Here is a 12,812-nt window from a genome sequence, read left to right as displayed (position 1 = left end):
GTCTCTCTCTATATTCGCTGTGGTGTGAGCTGATGTACGAGCGCGTGCGCTGCTTTCTGTCATGGTTGACCTGCTGATGGTTTCTCTGATGTCGGAGTACGTCTCCACCTACGCATAGCATCTGATCGAACTCGGATGGTTTTGAAAAGTTGAAGCCTTGAACCTCGGATCCGAGTGAGCGGTGAGAAAGCCGAAAGGTATGGATGGTCACTGCTGCTGCTTGCGATCTGGTATGATGAAATGGTCAGCACTCAGCACGCAGCAGCAGCTGGGCACGCACCACCCAGTCAGGCAGTCACCCACCCATCCATGGTGACTGTTTCCTGAAAGGAAAGTCGGCAGGGCAGTCAACCCTCTCCAGCACGCAGCTCGGAGAGTGCTTTTGCTCCTCTCTCGTGCAGTCTTGCTTACCATAGTTGGAGAAGCCGATCCTGACTGGAGTGGAGGCTCCGGAAAGGTTCCTGAGAAATTTTCCTCTTCCGGATGTGCATGATGCGCTTGCTCTCCTGGCCGTGGGGAATATCTTGTGATGGCTGCTCTATCTTTGTCCTGATCAGGTCAATCGATGGGCCGGCCGATGCTAACAGATGATGGATGGCCCGTGGGCATCTTGCGATCCTGGTTGTTGGGGTTGTTCCGTTTTGTTTTCTTTTGCTGGCTGCTGCTGATTCTTGGCGAGGAGCAGCGCCCATGATTTGGGTTTTCCCTTGTGGCCAAGCAGCGCCACACGGGGCAGGGCTTGTGCCGTCTGGTATTGTAGTGTAGTAGCCATCGACAGTGACATCCCTGTTAGTGTTAGTGTTAGCACATTCCAAGCGGTGCGATGACGACGATGATAGCGTGGCGCGTGGTTTGGTGATGCTTTCCTGGTTCCGGGAAGCGAAGCAAGCATCCAGCCAGCCTGTTCGACTGCTTTATAAGTCGTTTTTGCTGATTTGTATGGCTAATTTATTATTGGGAAAGAAAAATACTGTATCATTACTTCCGCTGAGACAAGAACGAGCTAACATGCTGCGAGCCAGACACGGCTGCTTTCTTTCTTCGTTCTTTCGGTTGCTGTCACGCCTACGGAAAGGAGTGAGGTGAGGTTTTTGCCCGGCTGCCGTGCTGGGGTAATAAAAAAAAATGGGACTGGGAGTGGGAGCCGGGAGGCGAGGACATGGCAGGAGGGTGCCGCCGCGTGGCCACACACCGTGAGCACGGCAGGGGCAGCATGGTCATGGCATGGGCGAACTCTGTAGCCTCCCCATGCTCCATCCGTGATCCTGATCCAGCAGCAACCACGTTCTCGGATTTGGTTCTGCCATTGCCTCCGTGGCCCCCCAAAAGGCCACAGATCATGGACAGGACAGCTCGTGTTCCTTCTTCTGCCCAAACATTTCTGGCCTTAGGAGCCTCCTAAATTTTAATTTTAGTTGCTCATTGAATGTTTGACATATGGAGTATTAAATATAGACTAATTATAAAATTAATTACATAATTTGCGACTAATTTACGAGACGAATCTTTTGAGCATAATTAGTCTATGATTGATGTGCTAATGACGGATTAATTAGGCTTAAAAATTCGTCTCATGGAGTACTGACGGATTATGTAATTTATTTTTTTATTAGTATCCAAACACCTTATGCAATATCCTTCCGACACACCTCTTAAATTTTAGTAGCCAAACACCCCCTTAATCTACTACTGTGACTGTGATCCTGAGCTCAGCATGTGTGTTTGGCCTTGTTTCTTTCCTTCTTCCTTTTCCCCCTTTGTGTGCGTAGAAGTGCAGCAGTGGAAGAAAAAACCGGAACATTGCCTTTGCTTCAATACGTGCTCAGAAGCATTACGCATTGATATGAAAAAAGTTGCTTTCTGGGGAATTTCTCGTTTGGCAGCGTGACGACGTCCTTTATCTGCTGGGCTGTTTGGCGATTCTAGATTGTAGGCAGCTGACGTGGCCCATATGTACTAAGGCCCCGTTTGGTACCGCTCCGAGAGTTCATGCACTGTAGCGTGTCAGAACCGAAGCCGGAGAAGCAAGAAATTCGAGCTTCACCGGCTCCGTGAACAGTGCCTGTGCTACGGTGAGAGGGGAAAGGTGGTGAGAGAAAAACAGCTCCGAGCTACAGTGGTGCTACAGTGTTCCATGTCAGGCTGGGAGCTGCCTAGAGCCCTACCAAACGGCCCCTAAATTGAGCCCGGTACTAATAAATTGTTGGGTCTGTCTATCAAAATAGCAAAATTCTAAATGGTTCACGTCTTGATTAAATTCGGGCTAAATGCTGGGTACACTTGGCCACCCCCACCTCCCACCTCCCACGTCACACTTGGCCCTCTTTGGCAGGTCTCCTTGTCGGCCACCCACGATCGACACCTGGTTACTGTTTATCGGAGCCGTTTTTCTCTCTCCTCATTCCTCTCTCTCTCACTGACACAACCGAAGAAGCTTGTTTTTCTGGCTCCGCGGCTCCGGCACCTGTCGGCCGTCCACCGGCCGACACCTGGCTACAGTGCAAGAGCCGGAGCCTGGCCAAAGAGGGCCGAAGGTGGATGAATGTCGAATCAAAGCGATCATGTACGCAAGTCAGGAAGATGAGATGCAAATGCGAGTACGGTGAGCATTAATTCCTTTCAATATATAAGATAAGATGGTAGACTCAAAACTTCAAAAGGTACCGTGTCACATAACTCCGCAACAGGAAAAAGCATAAAAAACGACATGCTAGGCCAACTCAATCCATTCGTTTCAAGATACAAGACATACCACGGTCTACTTGATCATGTTGCACGGCAGTTTTAGGTGCCGTTTGGATCCCAAGAGATTTGGAAAATCTAAATAAAAAAGAATACCAACAGTTTTGTTGGGATTTTGAGATTTTAAAAATATGTGAGAATTTAAGATTGTAGGATTTTTCTATCCGGATTCTCAAAATCCGGAGGATGGGGCCTAAACATTGACAAAACCGATGCTTCTTGTAGTATACCATGTTGATATCTTCTACACGCCCACCGAATCATGTGCTATTGCATATACATGTATCTTCTTTTCATGTATGCCACAAAAGTGTGTGTGCATCGACAAACGGCGTTTTCCACTTTTCTCATTGACCGACGGAAAATACGTGCTGCCAATGTTCAAGTTGGAGATTTTTGGGCTTAGACTTATCTCAGCTCGCTCGGTAAGAAGTTAGAGAAGAAGAACTGTTTGGATTATGGTCAAGCTTGTCTCAAGCAAGATTTACCTTATTTTTACAAGAGAGGCAAATATGCTTATCCACGTTGGCAAGAATGATCTTACTTGGTCAGGCAAGAAAGCTATGGAAACAAACCAAACTGATGGCCCGGAAATCCCTGTTTGCTTATGCTAAAATTTAGCTTAGGCTGATGTTGGTACTAGTGCAAGAGAAAACACTGTTCTGTAGGTCAAACGGAATTGAGTTGAGCCACGCGAGGCGCGAACGCGGAGAACAACCAGCGCGACGCGAGGCCCGCGCCCCCACCCACCACGCTCGCTCTGCCTGCCTGCCTGCCTGCGTTTCTCCTCGGCTCCTTCTCTCCTCGTCCTCGCCCGCCCGCTCGCGCAGTCGCTTCGCCGCCTCAGATCCAAACCCCGTGTATTAAAAAGCTCTCAACGAAGCGACCAAAACCCTAACCCTACACGGCAATTCCCCAATCCCCGTCCCGCGCAAAACCCTAGCCCAGCCCCACCTACCGGTCCCCTCTCGCCGCCGCCGCCGCCATGGCAGGCTCATCCGGCGGCGCAGCCTCCTCCTCCTCGTCCCGTGGCGTGCCGGAGAACAGGTTCTACAACCCTCCGCACGTACGGCGCCAGCGCCAGCAGCAGCAGCAGCAGGAGCAACAGCGGTTGCGGTCCGCGTCGCCGTCGCTGTCCCCGTCGCCGTCGCCGCGGTCGGCGAGGCAGAAGCCCCCGCCGCCGCCTGGGGCCGGGGCCGGGGCCGTGGCCGCGTCGGTGGATGTGGACAGCCGGTCCGACGACTCCTCGTCGACGACCTCGTCCAAGCCGTCGGTGGCGTCCACGGCGACCACGGCGGCCACTGCGGCGGCGGGTGATGTGAATGTGGCCGCGGCGGCGGAGGAGGCTGGGAATTTGGAGAGGTTTCTCACCTCCACGACGCCCTCCGTGACCGCGCAGTACTTGCCCAAGGTATTCTCGGGATTGCTCTTTGCTGCTTCAGTAGTCTGCTGTGTGTTGTTTTACTTCTTAGATGTATCTGCTGTGGTTGATAGGACGGGGATCCGATGGATAGAATTGTAGTCTCTGTTCCATTTTATACTGCATTTGCATAGTCAAAGATGAGTCTGTAGAAACACTGCAGTTAACGATTAGAGAATGAATCGTGACTTGGAATTTAGTCTGAAGCAATCATTTAGCTCTGGTTGATAGTCATGTATTCAAAGCCACAATCATTCTTGATATCAAAAGATGACCATAAGTGCCGACGAAAACTTGAAATGGGCTGATATTTGCAAAAATGTTCACCACTGCTTGGTTTGTATGAAACTTGAGGTCTATGTTTTATACTTGACATGTTGTTAGTCACCATAATGGTGGAATGGGATAGGCACGCCTTGTTATAAGATCACTGCAGTTCCATGTAATGCACTTGACCGCTTAGGTCTATGTTTCTGAATTGCCACTTGACCGCTTGTTATAACTTCACTGCAGTTCCATGTAGTACGTTTATGAGTATGCATATCTGTTGCTATATCTGGATTTTGCAGTTGTGTGAAGTGAACTCTGACAAGTAAATACACTGCAATTTGGATGACGCTGTTTATTTCTATATCATGTATGTAGTAATAATGTTTGTACTATATTCTCGATCCATGGCAAATTTCAGTTCTTTGGTTGAATTACCACTCCCCATTTAAGGAATCGTCTCACTTTTCTGCTGCTGACTAGCTCCAATTTTTTTTCCACTGCAGACAAGCCTAAGGATGCGGCGAGGTGGTGATGCTATGGATTCACGGCCTTATTTCCTCCTGGGATCTTTGGGAATCTTTCAGAGAATGGAGTGCTTATGGGGCTGGTGTTCCACTGGTGTTAAATGGCAGTGACTCGGTGATTCAGTATTATGTGCCATATCTTTCTGCTATCCAACTATTTGCGGATCCATCTAGACCAGCTTCAAGAAACAGGTACAACCTATTCTGTCACAAAGAGTCATGATGTCTAGAAAGTTTCCATTGAACTTAAACCTTAAGAGGGCCAATGTGTGTACCAAAACGGGTTCCTTGTTTGTCTCTGTTATGCTTAGTGAGTTTGACCTTTGGTATTAAGTTGAATACTGATGGGATTGTGCTCCATGCTTTTCGAATTTTTGTACATCTATGTCAATCTGTATGAAAGTAAATAACTATGCTTGAATGCTATTGAACTAGAGCTTAAGGCAGATTAAGCATTCCCAACTTTTCTTTTTAGTTATATTCCCTTTCGAGGAAAATTATGTTATGCGTTGCTGAGATTTACCAACATGATTTTATCAAGAAATTCTATATGTGACAACGTTTTGCAGATTTGTTCTCTGTTAACTTGCAAGAACACTGAGATGAGAGTTGGTCTTTTGCATTCACTGATGTTCACTAGGCATTGCTACATGTGACTTTAATTTGGTGGACATATATGGAAAGAAATTAAATGAAGTAACAAATGGGAGAGAGAAGTTATGAGTAGATAGCTACAACCAGCACGCTGTTCAGTATGGTTGCTTTTATCACCTTGGTGATGTATTTGATAGTGTATAACTTTTTCTAGTTAATTTTCTCGCTTACTTAAGGCGTCCTGGGGATGAAAGTGATGGGGAATCTATGGATACTAGCAGTGAGAGCAGCATTGAGAATGATGTTGAGCGGCTAGAGTCTCATCATCACTGGAAGGTACACATCGACTGGAAAATGGTGGCGTACAAGTGATGATGGTGAGGGCGATGCATCTCCAAGTTTTCCAATATTCGAGTATATGGAGAGGGATCCTCCATATGGTAGAGAGCCTCTGACAGACAAGGCAAGTTTTTTTTTTTCTTTTTTTGAACTAATGCTTATTGAAGATGGCCTGTTTATAGAATCTAACTATGCATGGGTTTCAGGTATCAACTCTTGCACATAGATTTCCAGCTCTGATAACATTCAAAAGTTGTGATCTGCTGCCATCGAGCTGGATGTCTGTTGCATGGTATGTTTCAATTACTATTGATTTTTGTTCACTCAATTTTTACTTCCATTTTCTCAATGGCATGGCCGTGATGAAATATGGTCCTCTATTGCTGGACTCACTATGATGTATGATATGTTTTGTGCGATTGCTCTAGTTCTGAGGTCAATGTTGTCTTCTAACTTCCACTTAAAATGTGTCGACTAATTTGTTAAGGTCAGTGTTTTCTTGTTATTTAGCTGTGGTCTGAGCTGCTTGACGTTTCTATAAGATATCTGCATTAAGTTGATCTCATGTATTTATAATCAGCCAACATCTATGTTCATTGCCTTATGCTGTGCCTTTTTTTTTCTTCTGTGTACTACATTTTGATTTGTAGAATCTAGAATGAGCTGTGCACTGGTCAGAGTTATGACATTTGCCAACTGTGCTAGCCATGCAGAGGATGCCTACCAGTTGCAATGCCTAACAATGGCTTGCCTACTGTGCTGAATTTCAGCATAAGATACAAACCTGTGTAGAAGAGCAACGCTGCTCACCTGGTGTTGCTATGATTCTATACGTACTGGTTTCATCCTCATGCTTCCGATTGCAGGTACCCCATATATAGAATTCCAACAGGGCCAACATTGAAGGATCTTGATGCCTGTTTTTTGACATTCCATTGTCTAGCAACACCTTGCAAGGGTAAATACTGTGACTTGTAGTGCCATAGGGATTTTACTTTGCCACGGACAGATGGCAATGGCACCTGTGTGACATTTTGCCCCTGATTGCATCTGTTGCATATAGAGTTCTTACTCCATTTGTTCTTGCAGATTGTGACCCTCCTACGTCAGCATGCCCTGGCTTTGGGGGAATCAACGGCTGCACAACTGCAACTGGGAAACTATCATTGCCTATCTTTGGGCTGGTACCTTACAAATTCCGTGCCTCCATTTGGACATCTGACGGAACCCAAGAGCGGGTCACCTCACTGATGCAGGAGGCTGACAGCTGGCTCCGCAGAATACAAGTAGACCACCCAGATTTCCGGTTCTTCGTCTCCCATTTCAGTTCACCGTGGAGATGACTCATGGCTGTAAATGGTTTTATAGTATGATTACTGCCTCGCCGTCCAAACTGAACCGCCTTCTGCACATCTCTGGCAGAGACCGAGTGCCCTCTTGTAACGGGGGTTGTATGAGTTATAAGCCTGCACGCTAACTTTTTTCCTGTCTCCAATAAGTTATATCTGTTGTAGGTTGGTTTTTTTGTGGGAAAGTAAAGCTGGATGGTGGAAAAAGCAGAATTGGAGACAATGTAGAACTGAAAGACAAAAGAGGAAAAAAAAAAATTTCAATTAGAGTTTAGGAGCACCGGTGTATGCTGATTATCTGATTTGCTGTTCATTCACAGAGGTGGCACAATGTTTATTTATTCATAATAGGATGCTGTTACCGGATGTATCTGTTCTCATATTAAATGTGCACAAGTCCGTCACTGTTCATCAATGAAAACACCAGAAGTACAGATGTTCAATAGAGGGTTTCTTCTGCTATATACTTATTTTATAATGGAGGGATTGTTAAAGTATATGCTGCGAAAACAACAAGAGGCAAATCTGTGTTCTGCAGGAGATGGATGGTTTCTCCAGCCCGCGACTGGTTCCACTTGCAGGAAGCCCGGCCACGGCCGGCCCAGCTGTGAAAGAGTCGCAGCTGCGGGACGGACGGGACGGGGCGTCCACTGCTCCTCCACTCCCGCTACCGCTAAAACAATTCGCGAGAGAGACACAGGCGTCGCTCGGCCTCAGCGCAGCGTGCCGCCCACCTGCTCGATTTCCTTTTCATTTCTGCAGCCCCAGCGGCATGCCATGGCCAAGCACAAACGACGGAAGCAGCTTTCACGTCTCTACGCTACATATACGTCGCGGGGCCTCCCACCCACGTCCGTCCAGAGCCAACCACTTCAGCCAACGCTACGCTTGGCGTGATGAGGGGCCTGCAAGAGGAGTTCCGGGGCGGCGTGCAGGTGCAGCCGGCGTCGTCGTCGCACGGCGGCAGCGACGGGCGCGCGCTGTCGTGGTGGTCGGGCGACCCCGAGGCGAAGCGCCGGCGGAGGGTGGCCGGGGTACAAGTCCCTACGCCGTGGAGGCCAGGGTCAAGGCGTCGATCCGCAAGGGTCTTCCGCTGGATCAAGGACCGCTTTTGCCCCGGCCTCGTGCGCCGCTACTGACCGAAGACGGAGACGCCTGACGACGGCCTCGATCCGGCGAGCTGCTGTGTCGTCGTGTTGTTAACCTTTTCGTGACCGTCCGTTGTCTTTGTACTATAAATTTAAAGGCCCGTGCTTCGTCTCTTCGTTCTCAACCTCCCTTGTTGTTCCTCGCATGTACCCTGACATTTTTTTGGGTGTGTAACTCTGTTGTTGTTCATCTTATTGCGGATGCAAGTAATACATACACAAACGGGAATGAATCCTCCCAATCGGTTTTGACGCATCCATGTGTGTAGTGTCAAGAAGGGGTGTGTATAGCAACCCTACAACTTAATAGTAGAATCTATAGGTGAGATTGAGAAGAAAATCGCCGCAAGGAGATAATATCTATAGGTGAGAGTAAGAAGAAAATTGCGTAAGGAATAATTATAGATATATACACTTCAAAGAATTCATCGATTCATCAGTGAACTTCAGTTTTCACATCTTCTCTCTAAGCAACCCATATGCTCCTCAAATCAAAGGTGAAAACGTGGGGTTTAAATGTGGAACAAATTACGGAGAACTCGTAGCACAAAAAAAAAAAACTGTATACAACAACAACAAAACTGTAACATGGAACAAAATCTTTGTATAGCCAGAACAAACCTTATACAATGTAAATAACACAACTATATATCATACATACTGGTGGAACACAATTAAGCCAATACCCTATTCAATCTGAGCTCAAATGAAAATGAAGAAAAAAACTGAAAAAAAGAAAGAAAATAACAACAAGAAATGGAGCCAACACAAGAAGCGGGACAACCAGTTGTTGGGCCGTGGGCTGTGGGCCTGTGGCCGTGGAGGTGGCATGTGGGTGACTCGCTTTCCGACTGGTCGGAACGAAGATGTCGCCAGCGTTCAGGCAGGCCTCGCAGGCAACCTTGTAGGTGTTCGATCCGCCGTCGCCCGCCGCGCTACGCCATGTGCCAGGTCTTCGTCGGCGCCTTCGCCGGCGACACAGCCAGGTATGCACCCCCCTTCTCATCATCCTTCCCGCTGTGCGAAACCGAGCAGACGAACCCCAAACTAGGGTATTTGTTCCCGGATCTGATCCTGATCTAATACAGGTGTGTACATGTATTATGCCTACTAAGTACTAACTTCGACTTTTTTGGGGAAAAAAAAACTTATCGGGTGTACATTTAGTGGGGTACATTGTACCGGATTCAGTCTCTTTATCACTCAATATTCATAAATCGACTAAGGTTAGGAATATGATTATCAGAGAGAAGCAAATTTAGTCGTAGCACAACGAGAAAAATATAGCAAACGCATACGGCGTGATTGGTTATTAGGAGTCCACAGCCTAAAGCATCAAAGGAAAGGATCAGTCCGAGCAGTAGATTGATGGTGGTCGGGCCTAAGAAAGGAGCAAGTTAAGAGAGGCTAGAGATGCAGATTAGAAAATTTCTCTCGATGTGATCTGGGACTGGGAACACAATGCCAGATTCTAGTTCTGGTTCTTGTGTCGAGATGAATCTTGAAGTGTGTGCTGTCACCAAAAGGCTGCAAAGTGGCCTACTGGCTACTCTGGTCACAACAGAACTTTTGTGATTTCTGCAAATCTGGCTAGGCTCTAGATTTTTATTGTTTTAATTGCATCTCTAGTTACAATGCGTTCCTCGGTATATTTTTATAATGTGACAGTAATAATTCACACTTGCATGAACAATGTTTAATTTGTTATTCGTATAGACCATTCGGATTACGCAGTCTCAAAAGCAAGACTCTTGTAGTTTTGATTTGGTCCAGATTATCCTTTTTGGCCAACAGAAGTCTGATTGTCACAGAACGCAGATAATGCTATTTCAGCAGCACTTCTATCACAATTATGGTTGTGTTCCTGGAGACAGTAGGTTACATGATTTCAGATGAGATGCAATGATGTGGAGCGTACTTTAAGGCCTTGTTTGGATCTCGAGTTTTATAAAGCTAGATTTCTTAAAACAAGTTTTTGTTTGTTATTTAGAAAACCTGTCTGTTTCCTACAGCTAACTTTGAGATAAGCAAATCTGGTTTCTAGTAAACTCAAGATTCCATGTTTTTAGTAAAATATACTCTGAGTCATTTTTAACAAAACCAGTTTACCCTATTCCTGTGTCTGTGGAACGTGGAATCTTCATTCACATAACTAACTCAGCTTTGATGATGAGGATTGTTTGCATGGTGACTAACGACGTGCCATTCATCTAACACGAAACACATTGAGCACTTGCAAGACACACAGAAATTTATAAACCAAAAATGGCAGAATAACTACTTAAACCTTGTTTTTTTTGTCTAAATGTTCCTAATAAAAGCCATCTCTAAGAAACTGATTTCTAATCTTGAGATCCAGACAACTACTTATTGTGCATGTATCCTTCAATTACTTGTTGTCTGACTCCAATTTTATTCAGTTACTGTGGCAGTGATGAATAGTGATTTGGGAGGCTTAGGTGGCAGGCCTACAAATCCACAAGCAAATCCTTTTGGAAGTGCCTTGCATGGTGCTGGACCAGGATTGATCCGTACTGGACTAGAAGCATATGGGGGGAGGTTCTTAGATTCAAGTTCTGAGTTTATGCAGAGCAATGTAAATTTGTACACAGGTTCCTTGTTTAGAGATTAGTATAACTATCCTGAAACTGTAAAGGCTAAACCTCATTCTGTTTTTGCCAGATAACACAATATTTATCCAACCCTCAGTACTACTTTCAAGTCAACAGCCAGTATGTGAGGAACAAACTGAAGGTCATCTTGTTCCCTTTCTTGCACAGGGTAAGAGCTGTCAACTTTCTATCTGCCTCAGCGGGATTTTTCATATTGTGATTTTGTGAAGTCTCATATGACGTGACTTGCCTTTATTGCCTTCATTAAGGTCACTGGACACAAGAATAACTGAACCAGTCGTAGGAAGGCTGTCCTACAAACCTCCAGTCCAGGATATCAATGCACCAGACTTGTACATCCCTTTGATGGCATTTGGCCCTACATTATAGTTTGCTGGTATGCTTTGGGTTTGTTGTTTCTTGGAAGGTAAACACGCTGTGAACAACTTTTTGTTGTTTCATCTAGAATAGAGAGGCGGAACATTGCACACGAGAAAAGGCAAATAACAATATGAACCGCTGCATTGCTTGGCGATGCAGGTTTACCCCCTGAGGCGCTGACCCTACAGTTGTCCTAAAGGGTTACTGGCTGGTTTCTGCAAGTCATCCTCATCACGGGTCGCGGTACACCCTGGGCAGCGGTGAGGCTCCGTTGCTGGACGTCGTGGCGTACGCTGGATATGGTTACTCGCTGGCATTTCCGTTGCGATGCTAGCCCGCATCTTCTGGAGCTACCTGTACTACTTCATCATGCCATGGTTCTGCATCTGCACGGGAGTCTTCCTTGTGAAGACCATGAAGAGGGTTCTTCTGGGCGGGCCAAGGAGCTACGAGAGGCACCCCAGCCGGAACCACTACTTCCTGCTCTTCTTGGCGGTTGTGCAGTTCCCTATGCTGTTCTGGCTCAGCAGCATCAGCGGCTGATCTTTAATCCTATGGACTATGGTCTGGCCGTACGTCATTTCTGAGAGGCTGTTGAGCAGAATAGACTTTGTGGTACTTCTTGCTTGCTGATGAATCCTAGGTTATCGTGGAGTTGGTACAGAACTATCGGTTATCGATATCTGCCAAGAAAATGAAGGGACTTGTGAGTACCTCTTTTTGTTTCTGTTGGAGACGAAAGTAACCATGATCATTTGGGATAGGATGAAGATGAGCTGCTTCGTGTATGCTATTTGGATCCTACTTACCATGTTATGCCTTGTGTACGCTCAAATCTGACTGGTTTTTATCTGATCATAATACTACTAGATTTTTATGACCACACTTCTCACCCAACCAGTTGAGTCAGGCTCACTTCATATATTTGTTTCGATATATATGTTCACACCAGGTATGCTTTGTGATGAGATGTGTGAGCTGCGTGTTTTTTGGATGATCTCTAATTGTTTTGCTTTCCAGAGTTGGAACTTGGAGGCAGGCAGGGAGGAGTGAGTTCAAACTTCGTGGATGATCTCTAATTGTGATCAATAGAAGTGGGTTCACATACTTGAAGAGCATATGTACCAAGATTTTTGTTCCTTTACTGTAACTCCAAAGAAGTATTTTTTAAAAATTTCCCGTGTCGAAAATCCACATTCCTCAAGAATACATACATGATCATATGATCTGCTCGAGATCCTTTTGTTACTTTTGTTTAATAAGCCTTCTTTTTTTACCAGAAAGACAGGATCATAGTTTTTCTTCAGAATTTCTTTTGTACGCGTAAATAGCATGCAACGTTACGGCATCTACGAAGTTGCTAAGATTTTTTTTTTTTTGAATCACGTCGCTAAGAGTTTGTTTGAAGTAGTAGTATTCAAAAGCAAAGCTTG

At 45.8% G+C, this 12,812-nt stretch overlaps 3 pseudogenes; all 3 read left to right on the top strand.

Annotated features, from left to right (window-relative positions):
• Window positions 1-3,653: 3,653 nt before the first annotated feature.
• On the top strand, window positions 3,654-7,468 carry LOC136534385 (uncharacterized; annotated as a pseudogene).
• Window positions 7,469-8,044: 576 nt separating this feature from the next.
• Window positions 8,045-8,377, top strand: LOC136534384 (uncharacterized; annotated as a pseudogene).
• A 2,402-nt stretch (window positions 8,378-10,779) lies between these two features.
• On the top strand, window positions 10,780-12,260 carry LOC136534387 (uncharacterized; annotated as a pseudogene).
• Window positions 12,261-12,812: the final 552 nt, after the last annotated feature.

This window comes from Miscanthus floridulus, unplaced genomic scaffold (genome assembly GCF_019320115.1).
Source record: "Miscanthus floridulus cultivar M001 unplaced genomic scaffold, ASM1932011v1 os_1873, whole genome shotgun sequence".
Taxonomy (NCBI): domain Eukaryota; kingdom Viridiplantae; phylum Streptophyta; class Magnoliopsida; order Poales; family Poaceae; genus Miscanthus; species Miscanthus floridulus.
Note: the sequence above shows the minus strand (reverse complement) of the source record. Positions and strands in the feature narration are given on the sequence as shown.